The sequence below is a fragment of the Oncorhynchus keta genome, chromosome 22 (assembly GCF_023373465.1).
Source record: "Oncorhynchus keta strain PuntledgeMale-10-30-2019 chromosome 22, Oket_V2, whole genome shotgun sequence".
Taxonomy (NCBI): Eukaryota; Metazoa; Chordata; class Actinopteri; order Salmoniformes; family Salmonidae; genus Oncorhynchus; species Oncorhynchus keta.
The window spans coordinates 15,100,152-15,114,941 of NC_068442.1; the positions used below are offsets into that span (position 1 = coordinate 15,100,152).

The following is a 14,790-nucleotide window of genomic DNA, read 5'->3' on the forward strand; positions in this document are numbered from 1 at the left end:
ACAGAACTTTTGACCCACAGGAATGACTGTTCATCTGGGTAAGGGGGTGGGCTCTAGACCATCCAAATCAAATCAAATTTTATTTGTCACATACACATGGTTAGCAGATGTTAAATGCGAGTGTAGCGAAATGCTTGTGCTTCTAGTTCCGACAATGCAGTGATAACCAACAAGTAATCTAACTAACAATTCCAAAACTACTGTCTTATACACAGTGTAAGGGGATAAGGAATATGTACATAAGGATATATGAATGAGTGATGGTACAGAGCAGCATACAGTAGATGGTATCGAGTACAGTATATACATATGAGATGAGTGTGTAGACAAAGTAAACAAAGTGGCATAGTTAAAGTGGCTAGTGATACATGTGTTACATAAGGATGCAGTCGATGATGTAGAGTACAGTATATACATATGCATATGAGATGAATAATGTAGGGTAAGTAACATTATATAAGGTAGCATTGTTTAAAGTGGCTAGTGATATATTTACATAATTCCCATCAATTCCCATTATTAAAATGGCTGGAGTTGGGTCAGTGTCAATGACAGTGTGTTGGCAGCAGCCACTCACACTGTTAGTGGTGGCTGTTTAACAGTCTGATGGCCTTGAGATAGAAGCTGTTTTTCAGTCTCTCGGTCCCAGCTTTGATGCACCTGTACTGACCTCGCCTTCTGGATGATAGCGGGGTGAACAGGCAGTGGTTCGGGTGGTTGATGTCCTTGATGATCTTTATGGCCTTCCTGTAACAACGGGTGGTGTAGGTGTCCTGGAGGGCAGGTAGTTTGCCCCCGGTGATGCGTTGTGCAGTCCTCACTACCCTCTGGAGAGCCTTGCGGTTGAGGGCGGAGCAGTTGCCGTACCAGGCGGTGATACAGCCCGCCAGGATGCTCTCGATTGTGCATCTGTAGAAGTTTGTGAGTGCTTTTGGTGACAAGCCGAATTTCTTCAGCCTCCTGAGGTTGAATAGGCGCTGCTGCGCCTTCTTCACGACGCTGTCAGTGTGAGTGGACCAATTCAGTTTGTCTGTGATGTGTATGCCGAGGAACTTAAAACTAGCTACCCTCTCCACTACTGTTCCATCGATGTGGATAGGGGGTGTTCCCTCTGCTGTTTCCTGAAGTCCACAATCATCTCCTTAGTTTTGTTGACGTTGAGTGTGAGGTTATTTTCCTGACACCACACTCCGAGGGCCCTCACCTCCTCCCTGTAGGCCGTCTCGTCGTTGTTGGTAATCAAGCCTACCACTGTTGTGTCGTCCGCAAACTTGATGATTGAGTTGGAGCGTGCGTGGCCACGCAGTCGTGGGTGAACAGGGAGTACAGGAGAGGGCTCAGAACGCACCCTTGTGGGGCCCCCGTGTTGAGGATCAGCGGGGAGGAGATGTTGTTGCCTACCCTCACCACCTGGGGGCGGCCCGTCAGGAAGTCCAGTACCCAGTTGCACAGGGCGGGGTCGAGACCCAGGGTCTCGAGCTTGATGACGAGCTTGGAGGGTACTATGGTGTTGAATGCCGAGCTGTAGTCGATGAACAGCATTCTCACATAGGTATTCCTCTTGTCCAGGTGGGTTAGGGCAGTGTGCAGTGTGGTTGAGATAGCATCGTCTGTGGACCTATTTGGGCGGTAAGCAAATTGGAGTGGGTCTAGGGTGTCAGGTAGGGTGGAGGTGATATGGTCCTTGACTAGTCTCTCAAAGCACTTCATGATGACGGAAGTGAGTGCTCAGTTACCTTGGCTTTCTTGGGAACAGGAACAATGGTGGCCCTCTTGAAGCATGTGGGAACAGCAGACTGGTATAGGGAATGATTGAATATGTCCGTAAACACACCGGCCAGCTGGTCTGCGCATGCTCTGAGGGTGCGGCTGGGGATGCCGTCTGGGCCTGCAGCCTTGCGAGGGTTAACACGTTTAAATGTCTTACTCACCTCGGCTGCAGTGAAGGAGAGACCGCATGTTTCCGTTGCAGGCCGTGTCAGTGGCACTGTATTGTCCTCAAAGCGGGCAAAAAGTTATTTAGTCTGCCTGGGAGCAAGACATCCTGGTCCGTGACTGGGCTGGATTTCATCTTGTAGTCCGTGATTGACTGTAGACCCTGCCACATGCCTCTTGTGTCTGAGCCATTGAATTGAGATTCCACTTTGTCTCTGTACTGACGCTTAGCTTGTTTAATAGCCTTGCGGAGGGAATAGCTGCACTGTTTGTATTCAGTCATGTTGCCAGACACCTTGCCCTGATTAAAAGCAGTGGTTCGCGCTTTCAGTTTCACGCGAATGCTGCCATCAATCCACGGTTTCTGGTTTGGGAATGTTTTTATCGTTGCTATGGGAACGACATCTTCGACGCACGTTCTAATGAACTCGCACACCGAATCAGCGTATTCGTCAATATTCCCATCTGACGCAATACGAAACATGTCCCAGTCCACGTGATGGAAGCAGTCTTGGAGTGTAGAGTCAGCTTGGTCTGACCAGCGTTGGACAGACCTCAGCGTGGGAGCCTCTTGTTTTAATTTCTGCCTGTAGGCAGGGATCAGCAAAATGGAGTCGTGGTCAGCTTTTCCGAAAGGGGGCGGGGCAGGGCCTTATATGCGTCGCGGAAGTTAGAGTAACAATGATCCAAGGTTTTACCACCCCTGGTTGCGCAATCGATATGCTGATAAAATTTAGGGAGTCTTGTTTTCAGATTGGCTTTGTTAAAATCCCCAGCTACAATGAATGCAGCCTCCGGATAAATGGTTTCCAGTTTGCAAAGAGTTAAATAAAGTTCGTTCAGAGCCATCGATGTGTCTGCTTGGGGGGATATATACGGCTGTGATTATAATCGAAGAGAATTCTCTTGGAAGATAATGCGGTCTACATTTGATTGTGAGGAATTCTAAATCAGGTGAACAGAAGGATTTGAGTTCCTGTATGTTTCCTTCATCACACCCTATCAGCCAATCAGGGCTGTGAATGTCAATATCTTCAAATTTGTTTCCTAATGCCCACACAATCGGAATAAACATTTTAAGGGCTAAAAGGAGGCTCATGAAAATAAATTATTTTACTTAAATAAATACACAGTAATTTACTAGACAACTAATGATGATTAAAACTTTTTTTTTCAAAGGCTGCATGGGGGCTTTTAGGATTTACCAAGAAAAATAATGAAAGTGACAAATACAATAACAATGTTCAAGCAAGGCACAAATTGGGATATCAAGAATTGTTAAATGGACAATAACAAACTAATGAAAGAGCAGTCGAACTCTTGACTCGCATCTCGGCTGCTCTCTTGTCTGTGCTCTCATTTCCCTGGTAGTGAGGCCAAGAAGAGAACACCCAGCCCCAGGCCAATACTTTACTGTACACTGCCTGCCGATTCTGATTTAGCACTTCTCCCTTCCTATCAGTCTTGTTGTGGAACCACAGCTAGGTTCAGAAGGCCTGCCTCACACATATGCAGTAAGCACACACACACACACACACACACACACACACACACACACACACACACACACACACACACACACACACACACACACACACACACACACACACACACACACACACACACACACACACACACACACACACACACACACACACACACCACTGTATGGACACATTAAGTTTGCCAATCAAACCTGCCACCATCTGACGCCATGTAATTATATACAACAGAACCATAAAACACTTACAGATGCGGGAACACACACAAACACAAACATTAATGGATACGTATAGCGTATCAGCAGTGTGTATACCAGTGTGCCTACACACACCCTCATACACACTTATGTGTGTGTGTGTGCATGTGTGTATGCATGTGTCCTTGTGTGTGTGCGTGTCTGTGAGTGGCCTGGGCTGACTCTGGTACTTTCCTTAACCCTCCCTACAGCTAAGGCGTATGATCTCAGTGTGTCGGCGTCTGCATCAGGTGAAGTGGATGATGCAATCTGGAACCTGGTCTGAAGAACCAGAGCGTTAGTGATTGCTAGTTAATTTGCTCCCTCCATTCCCTCCCCCACTGTTTCCCCCTGTTTCACATAGTGCCCAGGTAGGGCTCGTATATTTTAACTGCCGTCATAATAAACATACAATTGATATAAGAGGTGGGTTGGCTGCTGCTCCAGGCAAAGAATTCATGCGTGCTGTCTCAAAGGCAGCTAAAAGACTGAGGCCTCATCACCAGGACCCTTCTCCCACTCACACTCCACCTACTCTCACCTCAAGGGAAGGTGCTTGACTAATATCAGGGGTCACATTTTGATAACTTGTTACACACACACACACACACACACACGCACGCACGCACGCACGCACGCACGCACGCACGCACGCACGCACGCACACACACACACACACACACACACACACACACACACACACGGAGTAGCTAGTCAAACTCTGATATTAGAGGGACATTTTTCTCTGGTGAATCATTTTTTGAAGTTGAATAGTCTACCTGAGTTAGACCTTTAAATCCATCAACAGTTTGATCAGATGCCAGGTATATCATGAAGGAACAAAAAGCAACATTACACAGCTTTAGAAACATTAACAAACATGAATTCCATACCAACGTACATTACCATACCAACGACATTAAAGAATTCTGAACACAGACTGTGGGGAAAATGTCGGGAAGATGTCGGTCATATTTTTCTTCTACTATAATCATATCGTTTCTGCATACTTATTCATACACAGCAACCATTACAACCAAAATATTTAAATCAGACCAAAATATTTAAATAGACACAAATTGGATTGGCATCTGAAATTGCTTGAAACACAAAACAATTCGGCAATCCAAATATTCTTACTGCCTCCCATGTGGTTAAAGCAGTCAAAATATTCAGCTCACACCAAATAGGCCTCCACCAGATTATTCACTTTAGATGATGAAAGACTCGAGGAGGAAGCGCTTAATGGGTAGGAAATGCTGAGTCTCGGGTCTGTGTGTGTGTGTGTTCGTGTGTGTTTTAGTGTGCGTGCGCGTGTATGTGTGTGTGTGTGTGTGTGTGTATGTGTGTGCATGCGTGCATGTGAGAGAGAGACTCTAGACTCTGTGGTGCTCCTCTGTAAGAGTTTGGCAGTGCCCCAGCCAAGGTTTGTGGGCTCGGCTCCCATATGTTTCTGATTTCGTGCAATTTAACTAGATTGGCACTTTATTCGCTCCACTGGAGAGTCCCGACTCTGATGTCTGTCAGCTGAGGAAAACAGGAACAAACAACCAGCGTCTGCACTGCCTTCCCACGCAACAACCTCGACCTTATCACACTATAGCATCTCCTCTCTCGGCTAGCGTTAGCGCTAGGAGCTACACAGCCCGAAGGGACCACTCAGCTAAATATCCTACAGCTGTTTACCCTACTGCTCTAAAAAGACAGTCACAGTGGCCTGATGACGATGACTCAGCTCAGCTCTTAGTGAGGGCTTATGTCATTTTGTCATTGTTAAAGGGACATGCTTTTCATGACATAGATGTTATAATAGCAGAGTAAACATTAGTCTAATGACTGGCTGACAGTGTACTAGACGGGTAGATGCAGTTATCCAGGACTTATTACTTCTAAGCTTACTTAGAAGCTTGACTAAAATGTAAAAAATGTAAGAAACTAACTTCCGTGGGTGTGGCATAACCTTTTTCTGAAGCAAGAAGTCTGGGTAGCCAGGCAAGCTATTTAGGCCTATTTAGTACTAGCAAACTCATCAATAGCTAATGTTTCAATTGAACCCAAAATTCAACATAAAATCGACAATTCAATAGGCTTAGCATTTTAAGCTCTGGTTGATTTCAAATGATTTATCAACGGAAGCTAATCTCAACATTTGAAGGAGATGTATCTTCTGCGTCAACACTTCCGTCACTAATAATTGATATGTTGGATTGACATTTCCATCCCAAGCAAAAATCTCAGTTAAAGAATAGGACTAAATCAAATGAAACTTTATTTAAAGTGCATTTAAAGTCTGATTTGATTTAGTCCTATTATTTTACTTTTGGGGGGTTTGAGACAAAATATGTATTCCGTTAATTATGTGGTTACCCTGGAACCACCTGAATTATAGGCAAATGTTTAATTTCCGCCAAAATAGACATACCCAAATGTAATGATTTTTCATGAGATACCCATAAACAATAAATGGTAATATTCCATAGTTTTAGAAAAGTCTGGAACTCACCATTCTTGTAAAAATAGATACAAATTGCTGAGGTGTACTCAGTTTAAAGGACACAAGCTCAAGTACATAGTAAAAACCTTGTGAAAATATGAAAATGTATATATTATTTTTTTCTTATTCAACAAACGTGGGGCAATAGGGGGGCAAAATGACTAAAATGCTTTCTAAATATAGTAACACATTAAATTATAAATTACTTACTATGAGATTTCATCTTTCTTATAACTGTAAAAAAAAATATGATAATACTTTGTGACAGTACAATATTGGCACCATATCATATAACTGACAATAGAGACTTTTTTCCTAAACGTCCACTGAGCGGCACAGAGATACCATTCAAATACGTGAAGACTTGTTTCAACTACATCTTTAAGCACAAAGTGACCAAGAGAAATTACTTATTATTTTTCATGTTGAGAGCTCGAAATAATCAGTGCCTTGCAAAAGTATTCACCCCCCTTGCCGTTTTTCCAATTTTGTTGCATTACAACCTGTAATGTAAATGGATTTTTATTTGGATTTGAAGTGAAATGAAAAGATTACTTGTTTCATAAAATTGTAAAAAATAAAATGGAAACGTGACGCGTACATATGTATTCACCCCCTTTGCTATGAAGCCCCTAAATAAGATCTGGTGCAACCAATTACCTTCAGAAGTCACATAATGAGTCAAATAAAGTCCACCTGTGTGCAATCTAAGTGTCACATGATCTGTCACATGATCCCACATCCCACGGAGCACCATTAAATCCATTATTAAAACATGTAGGCACCACAACAAACCTGCCAAGAGAGGGCCGCCCACCAAAACTCAAAGACCAGGCATGGATTGCATTAATCAGAGAGGCAACAAAGAGACCAAAGATAACCCTGAAGGAGCTGCAAAGCTCCACAGCGGAGATTGGAGTATCTGTCCATAGGACCACTTTAATCCATACACTCCACAGAGCTGAGCTTTAGGGAAGAGTGGCCAGACAAAATCCATTGCTTAAAGAAAAAAATAAGCAAACACATTTGGTGTTTGCCAAAAGGCATATGGGAGACTCCCCAAACATATGGAAGAAAGTACTCTGGTCAGATGAGACTAAAATTGAGCTTTTTGGCCATCTAGGAAAACGCTATGTCTGGAACAAACCAACCCCTCCCATCACCCCGAGAACACCATCCCCACAGTAAAGCATGGTGCTTTGGGGATGTCTTTCATCGGCAGGGACTGGGAAACTGGTCAGAATTGAAGGAATGATGGATGGTGCTAAATACAGGGAAATTCTTGAGGGAAACCTGTTTCAGTCTTCCAGAGATTTGAGACTGGGACGGAGGTTCACCTTCCAGCAGGGCAATGACCCCAAGCACACTGTTAAATCAATACTCGAGTGGTTTAAGGGGAAACATTTAAATGTCTTGGAATGGCCTAGTCAAAGCCCAGAACTCAATCAAGTTGAGAATCTGTGGTATGACTTAAAGTTTGCTGTACATCAGCGGAACCCATCCAACTTGAAGGAGCTGAAGCAGTTTTGCCTTGAAGAATGGACAAAAATCCCAGTGGCTAGATGTGCCAAGCTTATGGAGACATATCCCAAGAGACTTGCAGCTGTAATTGCTGCAAAAGGTGGTTCTACAAAGTCTTGACTTTGGGGGGTGAATGGTTATGCACGCTAAAGTTTTCAGTTTATTTGTCTTATTTCTTGTTTGTTTCACAATAAAAAATATTTTGCATTTTCAATGTGGTAGGCATGTTGTGTAAATCAAATGATTACAAACCCCTAAAAGTAAGGCAAGGCAATAAAATAGGAAAAATGGCAAGGGGGGTGAATACTTTTGCAAGCCACTGTATATCACAATGAGATGATATGCTTGACTGTCCTCTTTCATATTCAATCTCCAGGCTGGGCTCCGTTGCTCAGATGGAGAGCAAATCGATTCTTTGTCCAGAAAATTGATACGTCATTCCCAATGAAAATGTGGGGTCTGAAACCTGACACTTCAAGTCAGCTCTACTGAGAGAGTGGCAGCGGAGAGCAGACAGATGGGGCATTCTGGGACTATAAATCACTGGACTAATTTTGTACATCAACATGTCAGTTATCGCCGGTCCAGAACCGCTCACAGTCCCCCCTATAAGGGACTTAACATCTAAGAGAAAGGCATAAGTCATATGAAGGTTGCCAATTGATCAGTTTCTGCCACGGGGCTGACCGATATCCATTTGTACTTATTGGAATGAAGTGAGAACCGACTGTGAAAATTGCCTTAAATTCACATTGTTTTGGCAGCTCAGACCAATCTCTGCAGTCATTTTGTAGAGGAACGTCCACAATTACAATGTCTTCCATAGGTGACGTTGACAATATATCCTAACAAATGTGAAGTGTGTGTGTGTGTGTGTGTGTGTGTGTGTGTGTGTGTGTGTGTGTGTGTGTGTGTGTGTGTGTGTGTGCGTGTTGTGTGTGTGTGTGTGTGTGTGTGTGTGTGTGTGTGTGTGTGTGTGTGTGTGTGTGTGTGTGTGTGTGTGTGTGTGTGTGTGTGTGTGTGTGTGTGTGTGTGTGTGTGTGTGTGTGTGTGTGTGTGTGTGTGTGTGTGTGTGTGTGTGTGTGTGTGTGCGTGTGTGCATAGGGTTGGGGACTAATGGATTACATGTTATCAGTTACATGTCACTGACAACAAAAAAACTGTTACTGCAATCCGTTACCAGCAAAAATATTGTAATCAGATTACAGAAACGTTTGAAAAACTAGATGGTTACTTTTAAGTTCAGAAAGGATGTTTGCGAAAAAAGTTATTTATGATACCTTTTTGTTTTCTCAATGACATTCAAATCAACATTGAAAAAAACACTATGATGACACACCAAATGCGTTTAATGGATGACAGGAAAACAGCAGGAGTGGGCTTTTGTACGCTACAGTCCAAGCTTTGACTTCAAATGGTGTTATTTCGGTCAGCATCCAAAGATTATATATCCTGTTTGAATAAATGCTTGGAGGTAAGGATGACAGCAGTGGTGTAGCCTACGGGCGATATAGATATAATTTATTATTGACATATACAGCGCAATGACGTGAATCACACTGCTGTCCTCTCATTTAGCTATTTGCGCAACACAGATTGTGGTTGTTGTGGATGGCTGTTCACACACTCATATGTGTAATTTAACACAATAATGGTTGAATTTGATCAGTGGCCAGCCAGTGAAAAATGTTCTATTGCAACAGCTGCATTCTACAATGCAGATCCCAGTCTATGGAATAAAAGTTTGAGAGAGTTCCTCCCTTCTAAATACAGTATTGTGTTCCACATACAGTCTTTTGGGGACCCTGTGTTGAGGATCAGAGAATTGGAAGTGTTGTTTCCTACCTTCACCATCTGGGGGCGGCCTGTCAGGAAGTCCAGGACTCAGTTGCAAGGGGTAGGGATAAGGATGAGCTTGCATGGTACTATGGTGTTGAAGGCTGAGCTATAGTCAATGAACAGCATTCTGACGTAGATATTCCTCTTATCTGGATGGGATAGGGCAGTTTGCTGTGTGATGGCGATTGCATCGTCTGTGGATCTATTGGGGCGGTAAGCAAATTGAAGTGGGTCTAGGGTGTCATGTAAGACAGAGGTGATATGATCCTTAACGATTCTCTCAAAGCACTTCATGATGACAGAAGTGAGTGCTATGGGGTGATAGTCATTTAGTTCAGTTACATCGAGCTTTCAGTTTTATGTAAATTTTGCCATCTATCCACGGATTTTGATTTGGGTAGGTTTTAATAGTCACCGCAAGAACAACATCCCCTATACTCTCGAGTGGCGCAACGGTCTAAGGCACTTCATCTATGTTTTTGAGGCGTCACTACAGACACCCTGGTTTGATTCCAGGCTGTATCACAACTGGCTGTGATTGGGAGTCCCATAAGGCAGCACAAAACTGGCCCAGTGTTGTCCGGATTTGGCCGGTGTAGGCCGTCATTGTAAATAAGAATTTGTTCTTAACTGACCTGCCTAGCTAAATAAAGGTTAAATTGTAAAAAAAAACACACAAAAAAACACTTCCTGATGAATTCAGTCACCGTGTCCGTGACTGAATTCAATGTTATTCTCATAGGCTACCCGGAACATATCCCAGTCCACGTGATCAAAACAATCTTGAATCGTGGATTCTGATTGGTCAGACCAGCGTTGAATAGACCTTAGCATGGGTACTTCCTGTTTGAGTTTCTGCCTATAGGAAGGGAGGAGCAAAATGTAGTCGTGATCTGATGTAGTCGTGAGTACTACAGTCAATGTGCTGATAGAACTTCGGTAGCTTTTACCTCAAATTTGCTTTGTTTATATCCCCATCTACAATAAATGCTGCCTCAGGATATGTGGTTTCCAGTTTGCTTAAAGTCAAGTGTAGTTCTTTGAGGGCCGTCGTGGTATTGGCTTGAGGGGGAATATACACGGCTGTGACTATAAATGAACAGAATTCTCTTTAGAGGTAATACAGTTGGCATTTGATTGTGAGGTATTCTAGGTCTGGTGAACAAAAGGACTTGAGTTTCTGTATGTCATCACAATCACACCATGAGTAGTTAATCGTGAAACATACATCCCACCATTCTTCTTCCAGGAGAGTTCTTTATTCCTGTCTGTGCGATGAACTGAAAACGCATCTGGCTGGATGTTGAATCCTGACTTGTATCACGGGCGACCTGGCTGTTATGGCCAGGTATGTAAACTCTAACATTGATTTATCCTGCAAAAGATGTCGCTCAATTGGTAATATTATTTTTTGTCTCCTTCTAATGCCTTTTTAAGGGCAAAGTAATCTAAAAAATTACAAAGTAACCAGATTCCGTTAATGAGTTTGGGTAATCCAATTTGTTACGTTACAGATGACAATTTTGGACAGGTAACTAATAACTGTAACAGATTACATTTAAAAAAGTAATCTATCCAACCCTGTGTGTGTGCATGTGCATGGCTGTGGGCAATGTGGAAGGGTGTGTATATGGTTGTGTTTCAATGTGCGCCTGGAGGTAATTCTAAGTTATATATACATGTTGGTGCTTGTGTGCACATGCACATACGATACAAGCAGTACAATCTTACATGTGAGAGCTTGTCTGTGTTAGCTTTCCCCACCTGTGAAAGCCCTTGTATTTCTGAGAATATGTGATTCTGAGTACACAGACTGAGGCCAAAGCCGGGAGAGAGAGAAAGAGAGACCATGAGAGACAGCTAGAGATATAGACAGAGAGCAGGTGACAGTCAGAGAGAGGGAGCAGAGAGAACTGGGTCAGGGAAGAGGGCTCTATAATAGGCTGATGAGAACCACATAACACTGATACAGGCCCAGTGAGCACAGTATCCATGGTGAGGAGGAGGAGGGGAGGGAGGGAGGTAAAATATCTGCTTGCATTGATATGAGCTCACACAACACTAATCTCCGGTGCCAGTGTCACACAGCAGATACACAGGGTTCCCATGCCGCTGGCACAAAGTTGTCACGCAGCAACCATAAACAGCAGACTGGGCATCTATAATATCTTCTGTCTTTTCTCTGTTTGGTTTTTACCATGGGGAATGCCATCGGGTGATTTTCCAGCACTTATACAAACGTGTTGATGCCCCGGCACGGCTTGGCAGGGTGGCATGACCCAGCATGTTGCACAGATACATGCTCCTGGATATGGGAGGGGTGAGATGAAGAGGGGTGAGAAAGGCTGCGGGGGGAAGAGGAGGAAGGGAGCGAGGGACACAGCCAGGGTTGTGAGCAGTAAATACTTAACATTCCATTACCTGGCCTAACCTTGCAAGAGTGACCTCGCTGCCTGCCAGGGCTACCTGAGCCATGCCCCTTGGCCGTGCACATCAGCGCTGGGGGTGAAACTTATGAGGAACAGAGCGAGAGAGAGACTGCTCATTCATAAGTCAGGGAGGGAGAGGGAGGGAGGAATCACTCTGGCATAGAGAAACAAGGGGGGCGCGACTAAAACATCAAGCCTGCAGAGCTCCAAAACATTGTTCTTATTGTCAGTGGACAAACTATGAAGGGATATCAAATCAAATCCAATTTTATTTGTCATAAGCTAAAAACAACAGGTGTGAAACGCTTACTTATACAAGCCCTTAACCAACAATACAGATTTAATCAAATAAGAGTTAAGAAAAAGATTTACTAAATTAACTAAAGTTAAAAAAGTAACACAAAAAATAACAATAACGAGGCTATATGCAGGGGGTACCGGTACTGTGTCAATGTATGGGGGTACAGGTTAGTCAAGGTAATTGAGGTAATATGTACATATAGGTAAGGGTAAAGTGACTATACATAGATAATAAACAGCGAGTAGCAGCAGCGGAAAAAATATTATATATACATTTAAAAAAGAAGATCAAAAGGAGATCATGCCGGAATGCCATATTGTACCTATCCAAACTAAAAACGATGTGATTGAGGGTACACTCAATGACATGGAAAGGGCACTTCTGCTGCAACTGTTACAGTACGTAAAACCGCTACATAGCATGTAAAGAAGAGTCAGCCTCTGTCTTTCCTTTGATCTGACACACTAGGGTATACAGTTCACACACAAACATGTATTCACATGCGTTAGCAGTCCCACACACATAGACATACACCCACGCACATACACACTCATGCAAACATACACCCATGCACATACACACTAATGCAAGCACGCACACACTAACGTGCACACACTCGCACACACTCGCACACACACACACACACACACACACACACACACACACACACACACACACACACACACACACACACACACACACACACACACACACACACACACACACACACACACACACACACACACACACACACACACACACACACACACACACACACACACACACACACACACACACACACACCATGCAAAATTGTTGCCTTTGACAAACTGCACCTCATACATGCACTCACACACTCACACAGCACTGCTCCAACTCCTCGAACTTCCTCAGAGCAAACTCTAGGCTCCAACTCAGACTCAATGTTAGCTTTAAAGTGTCACACACACTGCTGACCCATAGACTCACCCTCAACTTTGTCTGACAGTAGCATACTACTCACTCTATCTCTTACACTATAATTATAGCTCTAACCTCAAAAACTCTCTCTCCGCTTCACTTGCTGGGCTCAATATAACATGTGTTATGTTCTTCATGGAAAACTTGAATGACAGAAACTCAAGAGTCTACAGATGGGATCTTAATTTGATCACGTCCTTGCAGCAAACAATTTTCCTGCACCACAGGAAATGCAAGTTAGCATCTTATTAACTACAAAGATTCATCCATGCATTTTACCATGTACATTCAACATGCCACGACAAGGACCATTGGAGATTGAGTTACTGTACATGACGGTCACTCATTGACTTTTCAAACTCTGCACAGATAACTCTCTTTACCTCTCTTCATCTCAATCTCTTTTTTCCCTTTTTTTCACCTCTTTTGATTGATGTCTGCTCTAATTCGCTGTCTGTATCCGTTTATTTTTTCAATCAATAACTGTCTGGATCTATTTAACTCACTGTAAAGTGATACTATGGTGTTACTAAAGTGATACTAACACACAGTCACACACATGCATAGTAACACACATGCGTTATGGCTAAAATGTGCATGACAGGGGAATTTATAGACACACCAAAATGTGATACACACACTAAACAGTGGGAAGTCAAACCTGTCACACACTCTTAATAAAACACAATTCAATTCAATAGAAGTAGTATCAAGACATGAATGCCAGCATTCATTTAGGCACATTCAGAGAAATCACACACGCCGCACATGCATGCCTTATATGCTCCTCACCCACCTTGCGAGCTGCACACCAACTCCTTCAATTTCCAATGCTTGTGGTGTGTGTAAGTCTCTCGCTTCCCTGGTTCGTTCCTCTCTCCCTCTCTTGCTCACTCTCACTCTCTCGCTCTCCCTTCTCATTCTATTCTCATCGCGTGGCTCTCGTGACGCTCCGCGGCTGGGAGAGAGGGAAGAAAGGAGGGAATAAGGGGGGGAGAGGAGGGAGGTAGGAAAAGAGTGACGAGCGATTCCTGCCCAGACTGATGAGTGAGGCTCAGGAAAATACCCTGGGGAGAAAAAAGATTTGGAGTCTTTCACTCTGCAAAAGCTCTCTTTTTCTCTCCTCACTGCACTCCTCTCTCTGTTCCTTTTTTTTCTTAATCTGTACTTGTCCTTCTTGGTTCCCTCTCTCCACAGATCCTTGAAAGTCTCCTCTGAACCTCTTTTACTCTCTTAAACTCCTGCCACTCATCCTGTTCTATATGTATCCCCCTCTCTCCCCTTTCTTTCTTTCCTCTCCTCGCTCTCTCTCGTTCTGGTGTGCAGCTGGCTCGATGAGGGACACACACCTGTCCACCTGCCCACCTGCTCTGGTCTTATTAAAGTGGGGGATGATTTTCACCGAAAGGAGGTAAAGAAGAAATAATTATCTTATTCTCTTCATGTCTTCCTCTCATTTCTCCCACCTCTTCTCCAGGAATTGTGATGTCATGGGTGCAAAGGTATAGTTCCCAGAACTGTCTGAACAGCAGCGAGTCATTAAAAGACGTAGGCCTACAATTTTCTGGGAAAT

General features: G+C 43.5%; 1 protein-coding gene across 1 annotated transcript in view; it reads right to left on the minus strand.

The window, feature by feature from the left end:
• The window catches only part of LOC118401107 (uncharacterized), a 149,103-nt gene extending 134,950 nt beyond the window's left edge, over nt 1–14,153 (minus strand). The window contains exon 1 of the mRNA XM_035798346.2: nt 14,014–14,153. The gene's annotated coding sequence lies outside the window, so the exon portion shown is untranslated. The remainder of the gene's footprint in view (nt 1–14,013) is intronic.
• Nucleotides 14,154–14,790: the final 637 nt, after the last annotated feature.